This window comes from Motacilla alba, chromosome 2, assembly GCF_015832195.1.
Source record: "Motacilla alba alba isolate MOTALB_02 chromosome 2, Motacilla_alba_V1.0_pri, whole genome shotgun sequence".
Taxonomy (NCBI): Eukaryota; Metazoa; Chordata; class Aves; order Passeriformes; family Motacillidae; genus Motacilla; species Motacilla alba.
The window spans coordinates 106,346,828-106,360,291 of NC_052017.1; the positions used below are offsets into that span (position 1 = coordinate 106,346,828).

The 13,464-nt window shown below is 40.7% G+C and overlaps 1 protein-coding gene across 3 annotated transcripts in view; it reads left to right on the forward strand.

Annotated features, from left to right (window-relative positions):
- The first annotated feature begins 8,584 nt into the window (after positions 1 to 8,584).
- TAF4B (TATA-box binding protein associated factor 4b) overlaps positions 8,585 to 13,464 on the forward strand; it is an 83,444-nt gene continuing 78,564 nt past the window's right edge. For all 3 annotated transcript variants that reach the window (XM_038129311.1, XM_038129310.1, XM_038129313.1), the window contains exon 1: positions 8,585 to 9,245. The gene's annotated coding sequence lies outside the window, so the exon portion shown is untranslated. The remainder of the gene's footprint in view (positions 9,246 to 13,464) is intronic.

The window sequence follows — 13,464 nt, forward strand, 5'->3', positions numbered from 1 at the left end:
TACGGTCGACTGGGGGGGAGGTGACGGTGCTGTGGCGCGCACGTTGCAGGGGACACGCTCGGGCTGTGCCGGGCGGCAGTCTCTACTTCCCCCTCTGCCCCGTGCCGCAGTTGGTTGCACCCGAGGAGGCCGCTCTGGCGGCAGCGCGGGGCGGAGAGGGACGGGATGGGAGGTGCTGAAGGGAGGCGCTGGGAGTTGGAGGGGACTTGATCTGGAGCGCGTCTCCTGAGGAGAGCCTGCGGAAAGGGATCCTGTTAGTCTGCAGAATAGATGATTCATTAATGCATGTACACATCTCAGAGGAGGGTGCCAAGAGAGTGGTGCCCAGCAACAGGACATGGAGCAATGGCCATAAACTAGAACACAAGAAGTTTCCTCTTCGACGTGAGGAAGGACTTTTTTACATGGAGGGTGGCAGAGCACTGGAACAGGCTGCCCAGGGGCTCGGGGCGGCTTTCCCTGAGGGCGGCTGCAGGTTCCCTGCCCTTAGAGTGAAACAGAGCAAGAAGAAGCTCGGTTGCAACATGAAACATAAAATTACAAACGCTGGAAGCCCTGAAACCAGCCTTGATTTGTTTCAGTGTGGCCACTGGAGGGAATCTCGTCACCGAAGAGCTTCATGAACAAGTTTGTGAAGTCTAAGACAGACTTTTGGAAGAGTGAAGAGTTGCAACAGGCAATGGGTACAGGGACATTGAAAGTTCCCAGTCAAAACATTTTAAACCTTCTTTTTCCTGGGCACATCCATTGCTCAGCCTGTGTGGCATTCCCGTGCTGCACTACAGGCTGTGGGTACAGAATTCCTTGCCTTTGGCCAACTGGTGGCTGCTCTTGCAGCTGGCCAAGGTGTGTGTGCTTCCATGACTGGTGGGACACTGCCTGCCCGGTGACAGGATACCACAAGATGTGAATCTTGATCCTTACTTGCTTGCTCTGTTTCTCAGCAGTTTCTGATGGAAGGCCCTGGCTCTTCCCTCCAGCCCTAGCTGGCCTTTTTGGTCACAGCACGCATTTGTCAGCAGCATCCATGGCCACCCCATGGCTGTGCAGCTGCTTCCCAACTGGCATGGTCTCTCCTCACACTGGGTCTCGGCTGGCTCCTGTCCCCAGCCCCATGACGATTACTCGTGCTGGTTCTGCTGTCTGAGGATGTGCTGTGACTGCCCCTTGCTTTTTCCCTTTGACAGCCAATTCCTGGGCTTGCTGGCTCCAAGCTGTTGTTGCATTCCTACAGCATCCCACTCCCCATGGCTCGCCACCTGGGCCTGATGCTCTGTGTTACCAGAATGACACTTCTTCTGCCCTGTCTCTTCAGATTACACAGGACCCAGAGTTGATGTGATGCTAATCTGGCTTGCTTTTCTCCAGGAAATATCTGTGCCTCAGTGCTCTGTAGGTTATGCTAAAATGGAGCAATGCCAGCATGTCCATTACTTCGTGTTTCTAACCATTTCAGTCATCACTGTGGTCCATTTTTTGGACTATTTTGGTCCATTTTTTCTGTCTGCTACACACTTTATCATCACCGTCATCATCATCATCATTGTCACTACTATAATACTTGTAGGAAACCAAAAATAAAAAAAGAGAATTTGAAGAAACCATATTTTTCTAAAGTTGACATGCTTCATGGTGATCTATGGTTATTATTACATGGTCTTGGAGTGAGCTCAGAGAGTAACTGTTGTAGTACCTGTGTGTTCAAGTTGGTACTTTTTTAGTTACTAAAACAGCAGCAAAGAACCCTACGAGTGAAGAATGCATGAGGGCCATGGCCAAATCAGTGTGTCATCAGAACCAACCACCTCCCACCCAGTTAATAACAGAATTATGAAGACTGTTGTTTTTTTTTAGCATATACTTGTCCCTGGAGAACTGGTGAGGCGTCTGAAAGTGTCCCAAGGCATAGCAAACATGTTCCCATGAAATACACTGAACACTGCAAATGCCACAAAATGTTTTTCCTTTTTCACAAGTGTGATGTCCAGATGCCATGCTCTGGTTACCCGACCCCTGTGTATAAGGTACTTTGCACTGGGGTGTCTTGGTGACAGCAATGTTTGAGACAATGTGGGTTAGATACCAGCCACATAAACAGTGCTCTTAGGATCTGACTGTTCCATTTTGTTCTTCCAAACTTTCAGGTTGGCTTTTGAGTTGAGGGGGAAAAAAAAAACCAGTTTGTGGGAGGCCACAGGTGAGGAACCGTAAAACGAAAGGAGTAATTTCCCATTTTATTTCCACAAATGGTCCAAACTAAATATGTGAATTCTTTTAGTACATTCCTATTTCCATGCAAAATACAGGACAGCAGTGTTTGAAATGCAACTCTGTCAGTTTTTAGAAGGAAGATAGAAAATCATTCATTCATAGTCATTAAAACTATCTCCTTTGCCTCATTTTGTCTGAGGATTAAATAAAATTCTTCCTTTTTTTGCCATTTGTGATGTTTTTTTGTTCATGTGTTTAACATTTTGGACTTCCACATTCATAAATAGCAACAAATCTAAACAAACATTGAAAAAACCAAGTTTGGAGCTCGGGTTTTTTCACATGCAAAGGGAAATTCACATTCAAAATCAACATTTAAATAATGGCACAGATGCATACAAGCAGGGAAATAGATAGCTACAATGGAAATGTGCCACATGTCTCAGAACACATAACCACAACAGGGTGTCTCTTTTATGACTTCCTTAATGCACTGCAATATGCCTGGATATCAAAGGACATATGGTATATTTTCCCTTTAATTGCACATTTCTTTGCTCTTGTGAGTTACTCACAACCTTAACATTATTTAATTGTAATTTAGATGCATAAATCTCAGTCATCATCAAGAGTTTCAAATGCAAATATGTTTCAATGCGATCCTATTTCCACCTCTATTCCAACTTTTGTTAGTGTAGTCTTTCTTTTTTTTGATGTGCATTTGAGTATGTCATATTTTTTTGGAGAGAGAAGAATTCAGACAAAGGAGGATGAGTCCTTTTCTGAAAGACTTTTTCCTATGTTTCCAACTCATATTTCTTAGTAACAAGTTGTTTTCTGCCACTTGTATTATCTGAATTTCCACAGAGTCACAGACATTTCCATCCAGAATCTACAGAATGCTGATTCATTAACATTTTCAAATGTACATTCAAAATTTAAAAAATTTAAATGTAGCATTTATGAAGCTATATATGCAAGAACAGGACAGCAAAGAATTTTATGGTAGTACCACTTCCTTAAAAACCTTCATTACTGCAGGTCTTGGTATGAAAGTTAAAGATTCTTCCTATGAGCCAGATGTTTCTTAGACAAAGCTTTTAACATCTTTTTTGGTGAGACCACCTAATTTTGTGATCTCACCCCAACTGACACCCACTTTATAATAAGAATGATAACTCAGGATCTACTGATAGTAGATAGGATAGTGGTGAACTTGAGCCTCTTTTTCAGGGTGGACTCCTTTTTCATCTTGAAATTAAAAAAAAAAAAAAGAGAGAGAGGGTGTTTATACTGGTGTTTTGTAACATCAATAATACCATCAGGTAACAGAGCAGATCCCAAGGAAGAAGGGTCTTCTGGTAGATGGGTAGATGAAAAAGGAAGATGGAAAAATGCCATTTTTGGTTTAGTATTTCTTTACCAACTGAACTTGGTTATCTCATAACTTTTTTGGGATTTTCTACATGCCCAGTGTCTGTGTTAAGTCATCTTGTGGCAAAATGAAGCTTGCACCTGAAGGTCTGCCTATGTAAATGGTTGATGTTCAAATTCTGTCTATTTAAAACCCAGCAAGTTGTTATCAAAATGTACAACAATATCAGAGTGGTTTTTAGGGTAAATGGTTCTTTTTGCTTTAAAAGGGATGATGCTAACAGAATAAATTTGTCTTGAATTTATTTTGCCAGCTTCTTGCCTGATTGTTGGAGGTTTGTTTTTTTTTCACAGAATTTTGTAATTTCCATTCTGCATTGGCAATTGCATGGAATAGTAATAAAAAGTAGCACATGAAATGCAAGCCTATATGTTCCAGTATAAAATGAAGCACTCAAACAGCACTGCACACTTCAAGGATATTGTGGCTCTGCCACATTCCAGAGGGGCAATAACAAACCCAGAAAAAAATCACTGGGATGCTAAACTTTTATTTTACTACCTGTCATTTTAGTCTGCAAATATAAATATTTAGAATAAAGAAGCTCACAGCAGGTTCAGCAGTTTGCACTAATGGGAGTAAGTGCAATATCTGCAGTGAGAAAATCTTTCCATGTCCTGATTTTATTCTTCAAAAGGGAATCTCCAGCTACTAGGAACATATGCTATAAATAAAAAATAGCAGAACATCTAATCTAAACCTCCTTAGAGCTTCAAATTCCTCAAGTATTCTTAGAGGTTAATATTTTATTTTATGGCACAGAAGCAAAGTGGTACAGTTCACTAACTTCTTCCATTTTTGAACATCAAAAGCAAAGCAAGAAAGACAAACATGAGAAGGCACTGCCAAGCCATACTGAAGAAAAGGTAGCAACGATCTGGAAGATCACTGAACTTTCATATCTGGTAAAAGGCAGCACATTTGCAGTGGAGAGTCCTACTGTTCTTCTGGGGACTCTCACTTCTGCGTCATCTGCATCATCTCCAGCATCTGCCTTCTGAAGACTCATGACCATGAGGGACAGAAGAGACGACTGAACAACTAGAGGGCAGTACTTTCACCTCGTCACAATTCCCATCAACTTCCTGAGGGGAAACAGAAAGTGCAAATTATGTCGAGTGTGATTTCCTTTCAGAGACTCTGATCCCATGAGGTAAAGAAGAACCCCCTAATTCTGCTGGCAGTGCTCTTTCCCGTGCTGTCCAAGATGCTCTTGCCCTTTGTGGTGAGGACACATTGCTGGCTTACAACCACCTTGTCCACTAGGACTCCCAGGTGCGTCTTGCAGGCATCCCCCAGCATGAGCTGGTGCAGGGGGTTGGTTCTCCCCAGGTACAGGACTTTGCTCTTCGCTTTGTTGAACTTAATATGGTTCATGTATGACTATTTTTTCAATCTGCTGAGGTCATCCAAGAGCAATGGTGTTTTAACAAGTCTCGCTCTTGGAATATCTGTGAATTTGCTGAGGGTCCAATTCCCTGCTGTCATCCAGGTCAGTAATGAAGAAGTTGAGCAGCACTGGCCCCAGCAGTGACTCCTGAGATGTATCACTGTTGACTGGTCCCAGCTGGACTCTGTGCTGCTGATCCCAACTCTGTGAGACTGACAGTTCAGCTAATGTTCAGTACACCTTGCTGTACACTTCTTTAGTCTGTAGTCCATCAGCTTGCCTATGAGGCTGCTGTGGGAAATGATGTCTGAAGACTTAACTAAAGTGGAGACTATTAAAATACCCCTCTCTGCTCAGGCAGTATTTCTGTATTATTCCTCCAGATTGCCTGTCCTTGCTTCCACCTCTGGTATGCTGCATTTTATGTTTGGGTTTTGTCAGGAGCTCCTTGCCCATGTTCATCCATGCAGACCCCTTGCATCTATGCATGTGTGTTTCTTTTCAAGAAGGAGCAAAAAGGAGGAGAAGGAAGATGCTTTGTGTGAGTGTAGTCTGTAAGAAGAGGGTCCCAAGGCAGAGAAGGTCTGCTGTGAAAAACAGAAGAAAACATAAAAAAAATAGTAACTATGTTGATTTCTGGTATTTCTTGTAAGGATGTAGCAATGCTTTTTACCACTTTCTTTTCCTTTTTTATCCAGCATGAAATTCTAAACCATGCCTCTGATACTTTAAAAAAGTGTTATCCCATAATTTCAATATATTCTTTTCTAAGTAAAATGGCAATATATCTTACTATAAGTCAGTCTGAAAATCAAGTTGAGTTTGCTCTTGGTATCAATAAGAAAAATTCTAAGTTAAAAGACTAATTAGAAGCCTTGCTGATGGGAATGGGGGCCATAATAATACTTATGCCTCTTTTATATTGAATGTATAGGAACAAGAAAGTTTTTTTTTCCTAGACTATAACCTTCATTATTAAATACTACTAGTCTTCGAGTAATGACAAAATGTGGGTTTGTGTAATTTTCTAAATATATTCACAGTCTAGCTATTAGTGTGTATATATTTTTGAAGGAATAAGGTACTATTGCTCAAATAAATTCATTACCCCATTTTGCTCTTTGCTACTCATAAATACTCTCGTCTTCCTTAGTCATTCCAAGTGAACCTTTGATTCTCCATCCATGATGCATCATTTTACCCTGTTGATTTAGCTAGTGAGAATAATTCTGTTTGGAATAATTATCTTTTGTAAGAGTCAGTATTTAGATATCAATTAAAAATACTAAGCATGGATTTTATTTTTCTTTGTCTTTCTTAGAATTCCTCATAGTACTTGGTGAGCGTCAGCTTGGACAGTTGATTAGATACAGTCAAGGAAAATAAATTATAACCCACGAATGAAGAATTGAAATAACTTTGCTCTCTGAAGAAAGGAAACAAAAAATTTGAATTAATCAGAAATTATGACAAGGAGAGCCAAATGGAAGAGAGAGTGGTCAAATCTGATGAGGATAAGCAGAATAAACTTTCTATGTGTATTGATATTTATTGGTTTAGACCTAATTTTTCTAAGCAATGTAAAGAATTTTAAGGCTAGAACAAAAGATAAAATTTTGGTGGACTGACATATAACACAAAACTGTCTATAAAAACTTTTTGCCGGCATATTTTAAAAAAGAAGTTTTATGAGCTCTAAACCAAGTATAGATGGATAGATTGTATATACCTATTGGTTTTTTGGTACCTATTGGACTTTTGAAAGAGCAAACATTTTATATTAGAAGTATGAAATCATGGCCTGTCATTCTTCTTACATGACCAAAATATCAGCTTATGTCTTTTAAAATATTACACAATTGTCTACATTTATACATGTGATATTTTACTTTGTGTATACTTTGTATAAAATACTCTCAGAAATTGTAAATTTTGATGTTGATTGTGATATACCAAAGCTCTGGTCTTAGGTAAACAATAAGGAAAATATTTATCATAAGAAAATTGTGTAAAAAAGGGATTAGTTTTGTATGCAATGTACTAAAACAGCTTTTCTTTCTTCAGTACTGGATAAGAAGATACATTTCTGCAAGGGAAATGTTGCGGTGCGTTTTGTTTCTGCTTGTATATTCCCGGTTGTGTATGTGATTTCCCAGTTATGTATGCCTTCCCCCTCTAGTTGGTTCTGCCCAAGCTCCCCCGGTTTCCCCAACTTGGTATTTCCCATTTTTTGCTGTGTCATTCCCCTAACCCCTCCCCAGCTCCCTGTCCATCACTCGGCAGTCTCTCCCTCTCTTCTAGAAGGTTCCCTAGGGGTTGTCGAGTGATTGGTTCAGGGGCTGGGGCCCCTCCCCTTCTAGATACCCATTGGTTTGTATCCCTTGCCCATCTTACTCCAGCCACACCCCTCTGTCATCTCATTGGCCGGCTTGCTAGCCACGCCCCTTCCTGCACCCTTTATAAACCCTTGTAACAGGTGTTTCCCTGGCTTTGTCCTCCTGGTTCCACTGGGCTCCAGATGTCTCGCTGTTGGGAGTTAGTAAACCTGGTTTGCACCCCCGGATGGAGTTCCTCTTTTCTCCGCCTCGCCTCCGCTGCTTCTGGCCTGCCAACTCCAGCTAGGCGCCTCTCGGATCCTGCTGTGGTTCTGAGGAGTGCCCCCCTTGCTGTGGTGCACCGCGTTGGAGCTAGCTGCCGGTGATCCTTCTCCCCCGAAGGGAAGTCGTGAGAACACACAGTACAGCAGCAAAAGACTGCGTGTCTTCCTGTAAGTCCTCTTTTACATCAATTCATTAGTGTTAGTAGGAGAGCATCTTTGAGGAAGACTGACTAAGCAAGGGAGGGGTTACTTATGTTGTATTGCAATCATGTTCATGATATTCAGCTCAAAATCCTTGTTTATCACTGTTTATCACCCTATCGTTCATTTAATTTTTTCAGTCCATTGACAGATCTGACACAGTGCACAGCTTCCTTTTCTTTATTTATTTGCATCTTTTAAGAAAAAGGTTTTATGAGGGGAAGTGCTGAGCTTCAAACAACTGGGAAAGCAACAGAGTTCTTATCTGCTCTTGAGATGTTGACTAACTTTCATTCCATTAGTCTCTCTCAGAAATTTTCAAAGCAGCAGTTGTCACCTTTCTTTTCTTTCTTTCTTGCTTTTTCCTTCTTTTCCTCTCCTCTCCTTTCCTTCCCTTCCTTTGCTTTCCTTCCTCCCTTCCTCCCTTCATTTATAAAAGGAGCTTCTCATAAATTTCTGTACTGCATCTGCCTTCAAATCTCATCCCCACTAAAATACTTATGACACCAGTAACAGCATTTAAGTTGCAGTCCGGCATTACCTTACACCTAAGTAAACCTCACAGTAAGCTGTTACCAAAGTTCTTGTTTTTCCTTCAGTCCCTTCTACACTCACTTGAGTTCCCACTCTGTCTCCTATGCCATCACTTTTACTTGTCTGATAATGTAGTGAGATGTTTAAGGAAGATAAATTGGCAGAAAACCAATTGCCTTTCTTTAAAAATGCTTTTCTGTCTGATCAGTTTCACAGATTGGGAGCAGAAGAGTTTCAATATCAAAGCAAGGGAAGATGATTTCGGGACAGAAGAGTGGAGCAGTTTTATCCTTCTTTGTCAGCAGTTAACTTTTAGAAGATGGTAGCCATGACTGCACCTATAAACAGTGAATATACTGAGAATACTACTTACCAAATTGATCTGTGCTGACTTGTTGTCTGCCTGGGCTCTCATGTCTGTAACCACCTTATTTTCTTTCTTTTCTACTTGGTTATAAGCTTTATAACTAGGGGCTACCTATCTGTACTGTATTTGTAAACCACAACTTTTGCAATTTCAAAACTTTTTGGTGTGATCTTTACTGTACCTTAGAATTTTTCCCTTCTTAACAGGTGTCAGATATTATTATTATTTTATTTATTTATTTAATTATTTATTTGTTTCTACTTTGGGGAGAATGACACAGCCTCTAGAGAACTATTTGCCAATGTCCTTGTGAAAAGAATTACTCTTACAACAGCTCCTCTGCATAAATAAATATTTGGGATAAGAAAAATTTATCCTTACTTAACAGGGTGGAATTTGAGGGCTGGATACAGCTGTGTTGTATATACAAAACAAGAAATGTTGCCAAGCTTCAAGAGGAAAGAACTGTGAGGAGAACATGTGCACTGGTTGATCACACCAGTTATTGGTAGGTTATTGATCTCACCAGTTATTGCAAGTGTTGTTACCAGTTATTGCACCACACTATGTTGCCTTGCAAGTATATGGTACATAGGAGACCTTTAAAACTGGATTTATGAAGATTGAATATATGAAGATTATTGAATAACTATGAATTCATGAAGAATATTGTGAAGATGGACACTATGGTTTGGGACACTGGTACAAGGACATGAAGGCTTCTGCACAACTGTTTTGAACATGGCCAAGGGATTTTTATGGGGCCAGTAGGAATAATTTTGATTTTGCAAAATTAATGGTACTTTAATTTTTTAATCATCTTTTAGGTGTCTGTTTACATCTCGTTATTAGGAACAAGCCACTTGGATAGCAGAAGTTGCACTTTACTAATTCCAATGGCAATAGGCAGACTGAAAGGGACGAGAAATGCTAACAGATAAAATTCATCAAAACAAATGAGGATGATATTTGAAATATTTCTGGAGACTTGTAACACAACTTTGGGCTTAAATCTCTGCTGCTCTCCTCCTCCCCTGCCCTAGCTGCTGCCTCTTGACAAGTCTATTTCTTAAAAAAGACCCCTCTTCCAAACATATATAAGCCAGTGCTTTAGAACATTTGTCACCACAAGCAATATTTTTCTTCAGATGAGGACTGAATGAAGGAAAAACTGCATGGAAGCTCAGCAGATGGTTAGCAGAACTACATAGAGCATACATATCATCCCCCTGTACAGTTCCATAGCATCCCTAAACCATCTGGTCATTGCTACCTGGCACCTCAAGGCAAAGGTCTTACCCTTCACAAAGGCTGTGCTCTCCCACTGTCACTTCTGTGCTGGCCTTGCTGCCTGGCTGGGGTGTGGTAAACCAGGCTGGAAGCCCTGCAGGGCAGAGACATAAGCCAGGAAGACCAGAGAAGGTTTATTGCAGTGTCTCACCCAGGCCAGGTGAGAGCCATAGAGTCAGAAGAGGAAGCAATTCAAAGAGCAAAGCAGCACTGACTTAGATCAGTTTAACTCTCACATTAGTGTGTGCTGCTGGGTGGTGGCACTTCTTCCTCTTGCCTCTGCTCTGTCCTAAGCACTGTCATCTCCCTGGTCCCCTTTCTGCTGCTGCTTTGGAGCCCTTGTGAGTTGACTCAGCTCACCAACCTCCCAGGAGAAAAGAAACCTTCACTTGCTTGTTGCACTGATTCAGTGGGCAGCCATATGTATCTCACACCTCTGAGGGAAAAGGGGAGTGAAGGAAGAAGTTGGGGCAGGAGATGTAACTGTCCTTTTTTGAGGGCCAGACCATTCATGTCACCCCCTGAGGGTGGAATTTGATGTTATACCTAACCAATTGTGTATGCAGGCTGCTACTGAGGATAATTGTGCTAAACTCACTGATCTGATGCAAAGTGGTTTTTTTTTTTTGGTTTTTTTTTTTTTGTGAGTTGCCACAAAGCTGTGTGATTGTTAAATCCAGTTCAAGGAAAGCTGCAGGAATGTCTGTGGAAGTGCTTGGGAAGAACAGAACTGCTGTATTTTGTGGCAATCTCCATTTAGGTTATGCTATCAGGAGGTGAAACTATAATCTTTGTGTGCTTTCAAAGGGATGAAAACCAAATTCAGCTTATCAAAAAAAATTAGTTTTGAGTTTGATCCACACACAGGTGGATCAACAGTAATTTAACATCTGTAGAACTGCTCATCTTAAAATAGGGAGAAAATCAAAATATGCAGTGAGAGGCAGGAGAGAGGAGAACCACTTTCGTAGCAATGGGCTCTTAGATTGGCTGATGCTAAATGTGGAACTTCTCCCCAGGAAGGGGAGTCCAAGTGATCAAAGAAATTTCCAGGTTTTTCTAGTAAACAGCTCATCAGAATGATCCAACTTAAAAAAAGAAGTTATCTTTTACCTTTGGAAATGGCACGTTTTCACTGGCCTCACAAGCAGGTGAATTTGTGGGAGAATGGGAGAATGAAGAACTATACCAGAGAGTGAATAATTTACTAGGAAATTGGGAAGTAAGGAACTTACTCAACTGGCTTTACCAATCAGGAAAGTTGTGATGTGGTACTGTGCTTTGGATTTTCTACAGTATCTTGTAATCAAGAAGAAAAAGGATGTACCTTAGTAGCCCTATCTTCTTACACACTATTATGCTGCTGGCAACCCTCATTTCCTGGCACTGTGGTTGGTGGGAGTGGTACAATACCAAAACCATGATATGTAGTATCTAGGAAAGAAGGTGCTTTTCATATGTGTTTTTGGAGTGGCTAAACCCATATTTAGTTATGCAAGTAAACTTTCTGTAAACTTAAAAACTGTTATGGCTTGAAATTTACTTTAAATTGCTATTTCTCAGAATAAAGTTATTTCTGTGTCAGGTTTTAAATTTGTCTGTTTTCACCTACGTTGCTCTCTTAGCAGTTTTTGACTTTTAAAAAAAAGTTGCAATGGTTTCCTCCTTCTTGAATGACAATTTGTTGTTAGTTAACGAAGGACTCTTTGTGCGGACTTAATCATTGTGATTATGCAGACCTGACTGCTGGTGCCACAATAGTAATTTAAAGTACCATAGACTGACTCTTGAGGGTCCAGCCACAGTAGAATGCATCACACACTGCGTTGCGACTTTAGCAGGTAAGGTGTGACACTTTTAGGTTTCTGCTTAAAAGTGTCAGATGATGGTGAGTATCATGAAGAGCTATGGAAGCTGGTTGAGGAAATGCTCTGGCTAAAGGAACAGTCACACCTGACAGCAGCTGGTGCCGTCCATGCTTTGCACTCAGTCCATCGAGTATTTACCACTATAAGCCAGTGGAGTAATTTCATTGCTGAGTTTGTGCTTAGTGGATTCTGGAAGCTCTTACAGTGCCTGAGCTGATGGGGTGCCTCTTCACTAGTGAACTAACTGCTGAAGACCATGTTTTGTCCTGGAGACCATGCATAGGAATGTGCCCCCTGTGGATGGAGTAACAAAACTGTCCTTTGTCTCCTCAAAAAGGAAAAAAGCCCAGAAGTTTCTTTCCTCAGTTAGGTAAAAGGACACCTCATAGAACCTGGGGGACTTCACATCAAACTAAAGGATAGCCAATTGGACAGAAGCCAAAAAGTCCTGCCTTAGCAATTTACTAGAAAAAGAAGTGAACCAAGAAACTTTTGTGAGGTCTTCTACCAAGAGCAAGAACCTCTTGCATCTAGCTCGGTTTTTCTCTGTAAAGAGTTTTGTTATTATGCCTTTTATGAAAACTTTTCTCTTTCTAATACTACCACAGAAGCCATCCTGCTGATTTTATGCCTTCTAAAGTAGCTGAGCTATCTTGGGTGTGATATAAATCTCCAAGAGCTCGTAAGACCTAGCTCGAGGAGACCATATATCAACCTTGTTCAAACCAGAGTCTCCTTGCCTCCAGAATGGACCAGCTGTGCCCTGGCTGCAGGTTCCTTATGTGTGCCAGAGACCATTGAAGAAACAGAAATGAGCCTGCTCCAGTGTCTGATGACCTTTCTGTTCTAGCATAGGTATAGCTAAGGCGGCTGGAAGTTGCTACACTGGATTTGTCTCCCAATGCACAGCAGGAGTGATGTCTACCTTCACTGCTCAGTTTTAATTAGTTGTCTTTGGTAAGGCTGAGTAGGAGAAGAGGAAGGAGGAAAATAGTGCATCAGCACATTTTGTAATTGCTTCCATTCTTTGGTTATGAGTAAATTGGAACAATTTTTCTGTAGAATTAAAACTCCCCCAGATCTGTAAGAGTGTGTGCCTTGGTGAAGGCAAAATCAAGTGTCACATCGGCTTTGAGGCAAAGGACTGAAGGACATAAGGATCCTTTAAGCGCTTACATTAATTTTATATATGTTCTGTGTATTTTATGAATTTCTCTGCTTTTGTCCATCAATGAAATAAAAAAAATCAAGGCTGAATTGTGATAATCACTTCTGTATTGACTTATCTTTATTTCTAAGTGGGTAGTTTTATTACATAAGTACTTCTTATTACTGTGTTGATACTGTAAATGCTAGTTTTATCAATTTGATATTATTGCCAATTTTCTTTAACCTCTTAATGTTATTGATGCTTTTAAGTAGTTGCTAGAACTGATAAGTAAGTACACACTTTGTGTTGTCTCTACTTAAGAACTTTGGTGGGGAAAGTTGCTTTTTGATAATTTGCCAGGTGGTAGCCATTCTTGCTGTTGCCATTATCTCCCTCTCAATTCCTTTTTGCTCAGAGAT